Below are 15,045 nucleotides of genomic sequence, written 5' to 3'. Positions count from 1 at the left end.
AGGAGCTATGTAGTAAAGTTCATCTTAAACAGGGTAAAGAATAACTTTACGTGTATCTCCGCGTTGGCGTCTGATTGGGTGCTACAGTTCTTCAGATGACGTAACGATGGATAGAGGTATCCAAACGGCGGTGCGTCTACTCGTCCGAATACGAAAGAGTGCACTTTTATGTTAAAGGAGCACTAAACAGCTCCAGGAATATTCTCCAGTTATTATGCTCTATGAAAGAACGTGGCTCACGATATCCAATTATGAAATTCATTTACTTCTAGCGAGCGCCTTTACCACGAAACAATGCCATTCAAAGAGCATAATCTGCGTGAGTCTCTCCTTCCTACTCCGAGAGCACCTACGTCACACGTCTCGCACGTGTAGCAAAGCTGCATTCCAGTAACTGGAAGTGGGGGAGATTTCGGACTCCTAGCCAATGACGGGCCTCGTTGACACAAACAGCAGCGTGCGGGGAGAACCGGTTGTGAGAACACCGCTGTGACCTCGCGGAGCAATACAGCGCTGAAAACATAGTGCGCACATGAAATGGAATATTGTGGGCTTTTGGTACCTTTTGATCTGGCTACCTTGGGTTTGACAAGTGTAAATATGTTTAGAATTGACCTCACTACCCGATATTAAAACAAAATCACTGTATAGGCGCCCCGCATTTTGAATGGTTGATGGTGCGCGACGTCAAAATGACGTGTCGCTATTGTCGCCAGGGCATCGCAGGGCGGGGCATGAGCGCGAAAGAATGCAGAGAATATTCGGTTGGTTTGGAGCCATTATTTACTTTTTTGCGACAAAAATTTTTTGTTAAACATCACTGTAGGAAACGAATCACACTGCATTAGAAAAAAGTGCACCTTGCATACCTGTTTATTGCCCCTTTAACGCTGCACAAGTTATGAAGGAGAAGAATTGAACAATAAATTGTAAATAGAATTACGAAGCCTAGAAGAACAATATTACATCTATTAGACTCATAACTAAATACATGCAGATAGGAGGTCTTACCTTCTTTAGGCACCTTCCTCCAGTGCACTCTTAAAAATGAACTTCACCGCATAGCACGCTCCTAGCGAACCATTATCTCGAATGATATCGTTAGCTGTTCTCATTTGTTGAAAACGGGAGGCGTACGCCTTTTCTGTGACAATTACGAATAGCATAAGTGTAAGCGTACGCCTCCCGTTTCCAACGAATCAGAACAGATAACGATATCATTCGAGATAAGGGTTGGCTAGGAGCGTGCTATGCGGTGAAGTTCATTTTTAAGAGTGTACTTTCCTTTCATGTGCTCGAGTACCCTATCGGCATTACAGATGCGCCAACTTGGTCGCAAAATTATTTCTTTCCGTTTATATTCCAGGGCATGCTGTAAACTATGCATGTTTTAGGAATTTGCAAAAGATGCTTTCTAACAGCTTTCTAGATGTAATAGCCGAAGCGTAACTTCCACAGCTATTCTTATCGTTACAGACAATGTGTTGAAAAGTCCAGCACACGAACAATGTAGACTGAACCCTCTTTATTATGACGTCTTATGACTGAACCCTCTTATTATGAGGTTTCACTGCGTTGTTCCCCGGGATTGTGATCGTAAAGCGCGCATATAAGATTATCGGGGGTCATATTAACGAAGGTTCACTGTTTGCCTTGACTAAGACGGGTAGAAATCCAACAGTTCAGTAGGGAAGCATGGAGGGATTTCCCTTCGGACGACAGTCGCCGATATTTCGAATAGAGACTGTTCTTCTGGGAAGCAAACAATCTCTGTTCGAAATATCGGCGACTTTCGTCCTGAGGCAACTCCCTTCCTGCCAAGCACTTTGTACTTTAAGTATGTTTGTTGTATGGTTGTTTCTGCTGTACTTAAATTGGTACAGGTGCTAGGGGGGGGGGGGTTACAATAATAAATCTTTAGGAATAAATCCTTTAAGAAAAACTCTTCCAAAATACAATGTTTTACAATAAACCGCATAAAATTCCCCGGTAATAAACCAACAGCACAAAAATCCCCGCCCAAAAAACAATCGCTAAAGAATCCGCCATGAAAAATATATCGTTGCAAAATATATGATTAAAAACAAACTGTTTAAAAATATATCGCTAAAATAAATTGTTTCAAAATATATCCTGTATCGGAGTGATAGATATGTATCTCTACGCAGAGAATAGCAGTAAGACGCGGATTACATTGGTGGTTTTTGCCTTTGTTAGCACTAGCCCTCTACCTTGTGGTCTGTCACGGCTGCCATATTTGTTCTCTGTGTGTGTTGTTGCTATGTTTTCCTTTCTAGTGTAGAAAAGCTTATGCATTATATGCATGTCCCGCGTTATTTGGGTGTATCCCGTTTGAAACCATTAAAAATAATCGTTCAAAAATAAATGCGTAAGTACCCCACTATTAAAAATATATCTCCCAGAATATACGCTTCAAAATCAACGCGCAAAAATATTCGCCGAAATATCCCCGTTTAAGTAAAAACGCTAAGGAATCCACGGTTAAGAACATACCGTTAAAAATAAATCCTTTCATAATCCCCCCAAATCCACTCTACAGTTGCTAGAGTCACGTGGTATGGCCCAAATCAAGGTGAACTGCCAAGCAAGGGGCTTAAACTAACCTCACAGGATCAAACTAGCCTAAACTATCCTAAACTGACCGAAACCGAGGTAAACTAACCTAACATAACATGATATTACCCGGTGTAAATTGCAGTCAGTCCGCCTCCGTGCTAGATGGTGAGGTGAATTTTGAAACAGTTTATTTTTAATGGTGGATTATTAAACGGTTATCTCTAAGCGGGGATAGAAAGCGGTTTATTTTTGGAGATATATTTTTAACCGCCCATTTTTTAAGCGGACTATTCTTGAATGTTTTTTTTTTTTTTAAACGTTTCTTCTTAATGGTGGTTTTCGGGGACACCCCCGTTATTTAGCTTGAAAAAGCATCGGCGGGAACTGGGGCAGTGCTGGGCGCTCGTTCGTTCGTGTGTGTGCTCTGGGTTCGCTTTAAGGGCTAAACGCATGGAACGTTTTTCCGACATTTTTAGGACGCGCGCGCGCTCGGCGCGCGTGTGACCTCGTAAAAACCAGCTTTTCAACGCGCGTGGAGGGCGTACGCCGGAATCTGTCGACTACAGATATTCGCGCGCGTCTGGGCGCGTTTTCCGAGAAGTAGACAGAACCATGGCCGTCGTGCGGCAGACAAGGTGGCGTATGAGCAGCTCGCGTAAATTTTTGGGACATTATCCATCACACTAAATTTACGTGAACATTTTAATGGTATCTGGAATGAAGGAACAACAGGAAAGAAGAGCATCTGCACGTTCTAACAGATATTTGTGGTCGACGAATATAGCAACAGTGGCGCGCGCCACTCGCTCCGTACGCGTCCCATGCGTTTTGGGTGGTCGCCTCGCTGGCGTTTCTTCGCCGCGTGTGCGAGGCCATGGCGTACGCGCGACGTTTTGACGCTGAGAAAACGTCCAATGCGTTTCGGCCTTTACACGGATGTTGAAGATAAGTACGCTTGCTTCGCGTACGAAGTATGGAAGTCCGATGTACGAAGTATACTCGTAGCAGGAGCCCAATTAAATTTGCCGAATTAAGGCTATTTGTTAAAGCGGATTGTTTTATATTTCACTCGCGCCCATACTACGCGACAGTAGCAACCGCATGGTTGATTTGGGGGGAGGGGATTCTGAAACGATATATTCTTAACGGCATATTCTTAACCGGGAATTCCTCAGCGTTTTTATTTACACGGGGATATTTGAGCGATTATTTTTGTGCGTTGATCTTTAAGCATATACTCTGGGAGATTTATTATTAACAGTGGCTACTTACGTGTTTATTTTTGAAAGGTTATATTTAAGAGTTTCAAACGGGATGCACCCGGCGAAATCCACCATCAAGAATAAACGTTTAAGAATAAAACATTCAAGAATGATCCGCTCAAAAATACACGGTTAAAAAATATCTCCCAAAGTAAACCGCTTACTATCCCCGTTTAGAGATCACCGTTTAGTAACCCACCATTAAAAATAAACTGTTTCAAAATCCCCTCACCATCTAGCACGGAGGCGGACTGATTGCAATTTACGCCGGGTTATAACACGTTATGTTAGGTTAGTTTAGTTTGGTTTCGGTTAGCTTGTGAGAGTTTAGTCTACTTTGGTCCTATGAGGTTGGTTTAAGCCCCTTGCTTGCAGTTCACCTTGATTTGGGCCATACCACATGACTCTAGCAACTGTAGGGTGGATTTGGGGGGATTCTGAAACGGTTTATTTTTAACGATATATTCTTAACCGTTGATTCCGTAGCGTTATTATTAAAACGGAAATATTTGGGCGATTATTTTTGTGCGTTGATTTTTAAGCGTATATTCTGGGAGGTACATTGTTAACAGTGGGTACCTACGCGTTTATTTTTGAAATATTATTTTTAATGGTTTCAAACGGGATACACCAAGATATGTGACTGTTGGAGCGGACCCTGTTATACAGTCCCTGATAAGATTAAAAGGAAAAAAAAAACATGGCCGCAATGGCCGCATACTGTCCCGAGAGGGCAAAGATATTAGAAATACCACAGTTTGCATGAAAAAAATTACATCACAAAAATCACAATGCAAAAAATTACATCACGTACACTTTGCTTCAGTCTGTTGAGTTTGAAGTGATTAAGTGGAAAATATCCATTGACTATTTATTTATTTCTCTTTATAATTTTTTTTTTGTTATTTATCAGTTGAACAAAATTATGTAAGATGCACAGATAGTATGTCGAGAAAAAAAAGGAAGTCAAGTTTAGCGGAATGCACCAACCAACCGAAGGTAACACCCTCAGTCACCAGCGGATGGTGGATTCCTTGCGGTGTCCCTTCCTCGGCCAAGTCCAATCCCCCTACACTCTTAAAAATGAACTTCACCTCATAGCACGCTCCTAGCCAACCATCATTTGGAATGATATCGTTATCTGCCCTGATTTGTTGAAAACGGGAGGCGTACGCCTTTTTTGTGACACTTATGCTGTTCATAATTGTCACAAAAAAGGCGTACGCCTCCCGTTTTCAACGAATCAGGGCAGATAACGATATCATTTGAGATTATGGTTGGCTAGGAGCGTGCTATGCGGTGAAGTTCATTTTTAAGAGTGTAGGTGTGACTGAATATCAATTACAAAAGCCGATTACAGTAACTGATCTGCATTGAGGATCTCTGCCCGATTGAGACCCGCCCGATCGGCATTGGTTGTGATGTCGTGCTTAAGTTGAACGCCTTTTTTGTGACACTTCTGCTGTTCATAATTGTCACAGAAAAGGCGTACACCTCCCGTTTTCAACGAATCAGGGCCGATAGGGGCACCATTCGAGATGATGATTGGCTAGGAAAGTGCTATGCGGTGAAGTTCATTTTTAAGAGTGTATATGTCAGCGGGTAATTTTCGGACGAAACGAAATGCATATGAAGCAAGCCACCGGTATAACACGGGGAAAAGTAAGCAGTGAAAGTAGTAAGCAGTGAATGCCCGCGGTTACTCAAACACTCGCCGGAGTTCGACAAAAGCTCGTCTTTGACTTCTGCAGAAGGGGATTATAAAGTGAGAACAAATAGGTTGTCACAAATCTCTCTTTGCTGATACAGCCAAACTGCTTTACAAAGAACGCCTTTATAACGAAAAGACCGTTATAACGAACGTTTTTCGTGGTCTGGTCAGGAGTCCATATAGGATTCAATGAATACTTCGGACATTTATAACGAATTTCTTTATAACGAATACAGTCAACCCTCGATTTATGAACACCCTCGGTTCCCCGAAAAATCGTTCATAAATTGAGGGATTCATAAATCGAAAATTCAGTTAACGGAGTGCTATCGAGCAAATGCAACAGTATTTCCGAGTTGGGATTGGGTTTACAATGCCATATATTGTGTAATTTTGCTTTTGACCATGCCTTCTGCTGTATCAGTCTCACAAAGAACAGACGTTAGCGCATTCACACTCTGTTTATTATTCAATACTAAATTGTTTAATTTTGCTTTGGACCATGCCTTCCGCTGTGTCAATCTTGGAAATAAGAGATTTCACCACATTCGCACTGGACTGGTCTCGGATTTCCTCCGGCATCTTTAACCTCCGTTTATTAGTCTCCGGGTGACAGCGACCACCTTATTCATCAACTGAGGTCAGGAACACTTGTTAGCACCTTGTGCGACCCCGGAAAACCCGTTTGTTGTTCGGGTTTCGAGGGTAAGAACCCAGGGTGCAATACCTAGAAAACGTTTTGTCCGTTCAGGCGACATTCATAAGACCACGGAATTATCCCTTTGAAGGTTTCTGTTGACCTCGGAACGATCCGTTCATAAATTGAGAGCAAAAACGCTGAGCAACTCCTAGTTGGTTCCCAGAAATTCCGTTCATTATTCGAATATCGAGGTTCATAAAACGAGGGAAAAATGAATGGAAAAAGTTTGGTTCCCCGTGCTCGTGTTCATAAAACGAGGGAATTCATAAATCGAAGGTTCATAAATCGAGGGTTGACTGTATACCGAAATAACGAGTGGGGTAAAAAGGTCAAAACAGAGATAAGGTTCCGTGTGTACCCTAGGTAGAATGTCTACGTGCGTTTTGATCAGAGCAATGAAATCCTACCAATAAACAGGATCACGGCGTTTTTCATTGGAAACATCCATTGAACGAAGTTACCTTCACAAAGAAGATTTTCCGTGGTCTCCTGAAGTTCGTTATAAAGGTGTTTGACTGTATTATAATTCACTTTTCGAACGGTTTACCAAGAATGACAAGTTGAAGGACCGCAAGGATTTCCGGTAGATGTCGGGTTTTACCGAAATTCGTGAAAACTTGTTCGAGGGGAACTATCGTGAAAAATCGGGTTTAACCCGAAAACGAAGTACCCTAGGTATATCTGAACAGGTTGTGCAACTGTCCCCTGTGTCCTCAGAAGGACGCCATGATAGGGACGGTCACCACCATCCTTGCGTTGCGCGGACTAGTACGATTGTAAATAAATGACGTCAGAGATGACGTCAGCGGTATGAGTAATATGTAGAGCATAATTAGCCATGGACGTTTACATTCGCCCACTTCGATTGCGTTGTATTTCGTTGTCCTGGCCCCGGCAACCATACCAGACTAGAACACAGAAAAATGAATCATATCAGGTTTAATGAATCATATCAATTGGAAAATGCGTAGTTGTCAGCGGTTTTGACAACTCCAAACAGAAGGGCATCGTGATGACCACACAGAAATTAGGAAGGTTCACTTAATGTCCATTTCTCACATAGATCTATACTTGCGCGTACTGAGTAGACGTTTGCATCTATTCAATGAGTGGCCATTACAGGTCAATTTCAGCAAAACATGGCGTGGTTGGTGCACAGTTGATTCCAGCTAACACTATCATGGCCGCTCGTGCCATGACAAAATCTTTTTTTCGTGCGCGCCCTGGAACAGGGGATGCATTGGATTCATCTGTTCGCACGCGTTAATCGTGGTCTACAGCTCCAAGGAGGTGAACCCGAGACAGAGATGAAGAGACGACACAAATAAATTCTCAAATTTTGAGAAATCTTTGAGAATTTGTTGTGTCGTCTCCTGGTGGTGGTGGTGGTGATAGGCCTCACGTATGTGGGCAACGTCACGACTTACGCCTTGGGGGAATGTGCGTCCTGGGCCGACTTCTAAGGGAACTGTGCCGACATATGTCTGAAAGCGTCTGAGGAAAACCCAGGAAAAACCCCAGGCAGCACAGCTGCCACCGGGATTCGAACCCGGGTACCTCCCAGTCTCGACGTGACATGGCCAGCACGCTAACCACTGAGCCACGGGAGCTGGTGTCGTCTCCTCATCCCTGTCTAGGGTTCACCTCCTTGATCATGCACCAGCCTGTCAGCGCCCTGTCTCTTCTATCGATCTACAGCTCTAAGATGTGAACGTATCTTCCTGTTTAACCGAAAGAGTGTACGAACTTCGAATTACGATGCACGGACACACGGCACGGATACACACCAACACTTCGACACTGGGACACATGCGTAAAGGAGCAGGATGCGGAAATGTACTCGGGTTGTATTTCGTATACATGTGCGAGTGGGGCAGCAGGAAGTTTTTTTTTTTCTATATTGAAATTATGATTAACCAATTACTACATACACTCTAAATCTTTTCACACCTTTAAAGGTGTAACAACGGGCATGGCGCACGCCTTTTTAGGTGTAATTTTGGTAACATCATAATGGAGCACGGTTTCGCACAAATTTTCTTTACTCGAGTGTTGTCTGTCCTCCAAAAATTCACTTTTGCAACATCTCAACATTGTTCAACAGTATTGTAGACACTTGCGCGTGCTCGATTATCGATCGATAATCGATATATGCATTAGCTCGTACCTACGATATCCAAGACATAATGAAAGCAAGATTTGCACTGACACTTGATCTTTAGTAATGCTTTGCAAATTTTGTAAAATATCATCCTGGAGATGCAATGTTACGCAACCAGGTTGAATGTTCATAGCGCACACCTTTAAAGGTGTGAAAAAGTCTACAGTGTACAAAACATTGTCGATGTTGTAAAGTTTTTTTGTTTACGATCGTACCTCTGCCACCAACACCAAGCATCGCGCGCTCCTCACGATGGTAGCCTTGGTGGCCACAATAGTAGCCTTGCCGATGGGTCCGATTTGGTATGAGAGAACTGTTGTTCTGAGGCTGGAACAACATAGAAGGGACAAATACAAACAAATTTGAGGCTTTGTTTGTATTTGTTCCTTCTATGTTGTTCCAGCCTCAGAACATCAGTTCTCTCATGTTCAACAGGTGCCGCTTGCGTCGATCCCGTAGTAATGAATGTGCGTATGAGTGAGCAAAAATGTAAGAGTGAAAGGAGGATGAGTGAGCGGCTGGTTTGCCCCTTCAGATGACGCACCCCGAAAGTCGCTGGGGAGGCGTGTTAGCTTAGCTGAATTGGTAGAGCCCTGGACCGGTAATCCAGAAGAGGTGGGTTCGAGTCCTACAGCTGGCTAACGTTTTCAGCGACTTTCATCTTTCATCGCTGATTTGATATTTTCGCTTGTTTTCGCTACCAGCATAGATATACCTTGGTAGGCAGACAATGATGACTGTTAACAGCATGTGCCAAAGGCGGCTCTTTCAGGAGACATAGGCATAAGGGCGATGAAAGACTGAGCCTATGAGTGCAGCAATGAGGTCATCACGTAAGTACAACGCTGTTCTGTGTTCAGGTGAGGGATGGAACCGGTAGGTTGTATAACCATTGACGTGATGTACACCATCCATGCCGCGTTCGCATACAGTTATGAAAGGGAACTCGTACTGGTGGGAGTGAGATTTAAAATCGGGGAGCTTGTTACGGAAGGCTTCGAGGATTCCACTGCGTTGCGATAGCCTTTCTATATAATTTATTCGTGCTGAGGTAAAGATAATACCCTAAAGGCCAGAAGCCCCTGAACCTCGGGCAGTTGCGACTTACCAGAAAAGGCAGAGACAGTTGCCTTGAGCGCCGCGAGTACCGTACAGAAGAGTGTCAGAGAAGGCGCAGCTTCTGTTGTTGATGGTAGAAACTGTATTCTCGTGCCTGATGGACCTCTCACACTGGCGTAAGTGCCTGTAAGCTGCTTTAATTGACCGGGGTGTGTTTGATGGCTGCTTCTGATGGGCTTGACCGCAATGGCGGTCTGCAATCTTCGCTCGGCTTGTGGAGATCGAGGTGCGGGCGGCGGAAAGTCGTGTTTATTCGTCAAAGACGAGACGCCCTGGTGGCGTCAGAGGGAAGTAGTTGTAGCCGATCTTGCTGTCGTTTTGTGGAGGCGGTCGCCACGGGGACATAAAGAGAACGATGCAGGATGGCCGGATGTACAGGGTGTCTTCACATGATATGGTATCCACGGAACCCAACAACAAAACATATCTTCAAGAAAAGAGACTTTCAGGAGCGCTGCGCTCCTTTTTAAAGCTTCGTCCCGGTTATGACCCCTCAGACAACCGGTATGCCGCTCTCATGCTCCCTCTGCCGTGTGGAAGTGGCAGCGGTAACCTAAGTGGCAACCGTGGTGGAAAAGGTCATGCACAACCAGTTATTGGTCTAGCAGACGTATCTATTCATATTAGAAGGCCATCGCGCTGTTTATGGACAAGCTAATAAAACTATATATATATATATATAAAGGGTGAGGTAAAAGGATTATCAAACGGCCACAAATCGCATTGAGTTACAAACACATGCTATACGTGCAGCCAAAGAGCTCCGGCTATTTTTTTCATTTTATATATATATATATATATATATATATATATATAAAATAATAAGACTTGGACTACAGATTACAGGAACGTTAACAAAAACTAATTTATTTAATGGGCAATTTAACACATAGATTAAAAAAAGAATGGTCGACGTTTCGACAGTGGCACTGTCTTCGTCAGGACAAAAAAGGACTTTTTTTGTCCAAAGGCTCACAAAATAGGCTCCACCACCCGTTTTCAACAAATCTGGGACGAGAACGTTGACATTCGGGATGATGATTGGCTAGGAGCGTGCTATGTGGTGAAGTTCATTTTTAAGAATGTAGACCTCTCATTAGTTGATTAAGGAGTCGTCAAAATCCATTGCCACTACTGTCATCATCGGATGCAACATTATACTATCTAAGAAAAAAAAAAACTATGATTTTCTACCCATTCCGAAAGGAGCTGCGTTGCAACCACATTTCTACTCCAACCAGTTCTACCTTTTTAGGTGTTACTGCAGAGTAGAAACAAACTACACATTAGAATCTCTCGTTCTACCAGCTTGGGTAGGAAATTCTACCATTTTCTCTTAGAGCAAACGTGAGAGAGAGAGGGGGGAGAAAGGGAAAGAGACGCCGCCGCTCAGTCTTGGGAAGTAACTCAGTTACTTTTAACTTGTAACTGTAACTACCGTATTTTCACGCGTATTAGCCGCGGCTTATGCGCGATTTATTTTTTTCGCGGACGCTCTGCGGCTTATCCGTGGGGGCGGCTTATCTGGTGACTATTTTTCCCTGGTACTTTCCCCATACCCCGGGTTAAACGAAAGGGCCGACAGTGCCTCATGTTTTTCGGAACAGGACCGCCCTGCCAGTGCACGAACAATACCGAACAGGGGCAGATCCACTCCACATTCGAGTGGACTAACCCGTCAATCCACGAAAAACACGCAACAAGGGCACAATCCGATCTTAGTAGAACACTAGAACAGACCTCCTTTGTTATACATCATGCCGACACCGGAATGTAGACAGGGTTTATGGCCTTCCCTACGGTCTCCTTTGTCGGCAGACCCACAGGAAGGGTTCAATACACCTGACATCGGGATAAAACGTGGTCAGCTAAGCGTCAGTTCTCATTTGACGAGAGCAGCAGCATTCGTGGACACGGGCATGGCAGTTAGAGGTGAGGCATGGCTCCAACGCTGAGGCACAGCCACGACAGAGGCTTCAAACTAAAAGTCGTCGACTTCGCTGACAAGTACGGGAACAGGGCAGCTGGCAGGGAGTACGGCGCTGACGAGCGTTGAGCGTCTCTATTGATTTTGTATGTGCATGACTGGTTTAGCGCACAAAGCAGTCGCGTCGTATTACCAGCGGCTTATCTGCGAGTGCGGCTTATCTGCAAAAATATTTTCAAAATGTATCTAAAAACGAGTCCTGCGGCTTATCTGCGGTGCGGCTAATACGCGTGAAAATACGGTAGTTACTATTTCTGTGAATGCAACTGCAAAGTCGGACAACGGACACCGGGACAAAGGACACCGACACACGTGTTCGACTACGAGGGTGCCGTCTCCTTGACGCGCGAACAGCGGTGGGAACCGAGAAAATTCCTCGAATCGTGGCACATACAAAGGGAGCCAACAGCACGAAATGCCAACCGTGGCCCACTTCCTGGACTGTACTCTGGCCCTGGTAAACCCTTAAATAGCAAGACTGGTTTTGGGGTTCCTCATTCCCGTCCCTAGCCTCGCACTGATGAGGTCTCCCGCATAGGGGTCGAAACGTCTAAATAAATTGTTATTTCCCGTTGCGTTAAGTCGGTGACAATTTTCATTCTCAAGTCTAACTACACTCTTAAAAATGAACTTCACCGCACAGCACGCTCCTAGCCAACCATCATCTCAAGTGATATCGTTATCTGCCCTGATTTGTTGAAAACGGGAGGCGTACGCCTTTTCTGTGACAATTATGAACAGCATAAGTGTCACAAAAAAGGCGTACGCCTCCCGTTTTCAACAAATCAGGGCAGATAACGATATCATTCGAGATGATGGTTGGCTAGGAGCGTGCTGTGCGGTGAAGTTCATTTTTAAGAGTGTAGTTACTCGAATAAATGTCGTTCCTTTTTTGTCTTTACCCTACCTTCCCTTACTTCCCTCTAGCAGTGTCTTCCTTCCTTTTATCCGTAACCGGCACGTTCCCCTTTGCCTTGGCCTCCCGACCGAGCACGGTATTTCAGTTTTGCGTTAGTGAAGTTAGTGACCCTTAGTTAGTCAGTGGTAGCAGTTAGGGGAAGACTATTTTTACCGCACTGCAGTAAGTGTAAATAAACGTATGTTTTTAACAATTGTATCACCCTCTCATAGTCATTTTTATAAAACATAGTTGTAATGTAACTAAGTTACTTTCTCTCTGTAACTGTAACTAGTTACTTTTTAGAAGTAACTTACCCAAGACTGCAGCCGCTTATACCCGCGGGGGAGAAGAGGCGTGTGGATCGGCACGAAATGTTAGAAGGACTGTCCTGCTGGAGCTTTGGTAGGATATTCAATTTTCTTTTTTTTTTTGAGAGAGTGTACATTTCGCATCCTGTACATGAAAGCCCTGTACTCCCGCGGCCGCAGCCACGTTGCTGTGGGGCAGCGTTCATTTCCCGAAACTGATGCTGATATAAGGCCCACGTCGTTGGGGCTTCGATAACGACCATTAATTGGGCTTCATTTCCTTCGAACGACCCTTGAGGCAGGACGTGCGATATAAGCGTTTAAAAGATCGATTACAACATCCGTGCCTTTCCATTGACTTTGAACCCAAGTCATGGCAATGAACGGTACAAGATACCCCCCTCCCCCACAGACACACTTCCGTGATATAATGAGCAAAGTTCAACACGTGTGACATAAAATTGTTACAGAGCAAGCGTTTCGGCTGGTTGGTTCATATTGGATTAAAAGCAATTAAAAAACCCCAGTGTTGGGTAGGACGAGGGACGGAGGATAAAAAAAGTGCCGGTCCTTGTCCCTTTTTTATCCTCTGTCCTTGTCCTACCCAGCACTGGGGTTTTTTAATTGTTTTTAATCCAATAAAATTGTTGTTGTTGTTGTTTTATTGGTGCCCAAGAACAGCCTCATAGGCCTTAGTATTGGCGCACACAACATCACAGATGTTAAAATGAGATACAAAATACTGTGCAAGAAAGCAAGATAATTGAACAAAACTAAAAAAGATGCGAACAATCAAAAAGGAAACCTACATAGAAACTAAATGAACAAGCCAAAAAACAGACATGAAAGATTATCAAAGTAGTAGTTGTTACGATAGGCACGTGGTAATATCTCTCTTAAAGGACACAAAAGAAGGAGAGATGTCACATGACATCGAAATTGAATTCAGCAACATTTGGCAAAGTACAATAGGATCGTAAGGACAGAAACTCTTCACATAAAATGAAGGCGGATTGCGGAACGCAGCTCCAAGGAAGACAAAAACGCAGACGACTTAAGGGGAATGAAGAATCAATTGATGAATGGGTAGACGTTTATAAGTAAACAAAGCATCAGCAATATTGCATCGTGCATGCAGTGGGCGTAAGTTGAAATGCTTCGACAAACCATTGTAGTCATACAATTTAAAGGTACTATAAAGCAGTCGAGGTGCAACCCTATGTTTTGTGTGCCCCGAATTGTGTACGTCCTCAGGAGTAAAATGCCGCAAAATCTTCTCACATAGACGTTATACCTCCCGAAAAAATGCAAATTTAATTCTACTGGCAACACTGTGGCGAAGCAGACCGACGAAACGCCAACTCCGCCAAGTACGGCGGCAAAAATGTCTCATGCGCACGACTCTGGGCCAAACACCGACGTACGATAGCAGCACCACAGTGCTGAAACAAGGCCCAGGTATAGACGTTTAGCTACTGAGTGCAAGATTCGGCTTTTGTTTATTTTCTTTCACATAAATTACATTTTCTCAAAAGGTAGTATTTCAAAATCCCAACAGGAAAGCCATCTGTTTATCGGTCTCCTTGTTTACAGGGTTGCTTGACAAATTGAGGACTTCTTCGCACCAGGCGTCGCCCCGACATTCTTGACTGCGTTTTTATTTACCAATTAAAAATACTTGGAGTAAACTCCTGCGCATATTACTTGTTGTGCTGAACTTTTGAGTCTAGCACTCTCATGTCATGCTAATTGCGTAGGTTCGACCTCGACTGCTTTATAGTACCTTTAAAGGCCGGGATGCGCCGTAGAAAAAAGTAGTGAAGGACGTGAAGAACTCTTTTCTGGACGGCTTCAAGGCGATTCACATAAAGTGCGGATGCTTGCGCACATTGTGGCGATCCCATTCTTCAGGGCCGAGCACACTTAGTTTCACGTAGCGCGTATCGTACCTGATAATTCTCGTCTTTACGGGGCGAGGCATCTATGACCGTAAGAGAGGCGGGTAAATATGCACCAGGGCCACGCCGCTTGTTCAATACCTTCCTGCTCACATATACGGGTACATTTGTAATCTAGTACCCTCTGCTGCACTTAAGTTGTAACGGGTGCCAGGGATTTCAGGTGTGTAGGGAAATGTAGGGAAATATGTAGGGTGTGTGCTCAGGGGGGTGTACACCCTCCCTGCATTTTTGCAACCCCCCCTCCACCCCGATATTCCATAGGTGACCCCACCCAGCTCGGCCACCAACACGTTCTAGTACTGAGTCCGGCTAATTACATCCTGTGCTGTCAAACTTGAGCTATAGGACAACATTCATG

This window comes from Ornithodoros turicata, chromosome 1 (assembly GCF_037126465.1).
Source record: "Ornithodoros turicata isolate Travis chromosome 1, ASM3712646v1, whole genome shotgun sequence".
In the NCBI taxonomy this organism is placed as follows: domain Eukaryota; kingdom Metazoa; phylum Arthropoda; class Arachnida; order Ixodida; family Argasidae; genus Ornithodoros; species Ornithodoros turicata.
This window is presented reverse-complemented; position numbering follows the sequence as displayed.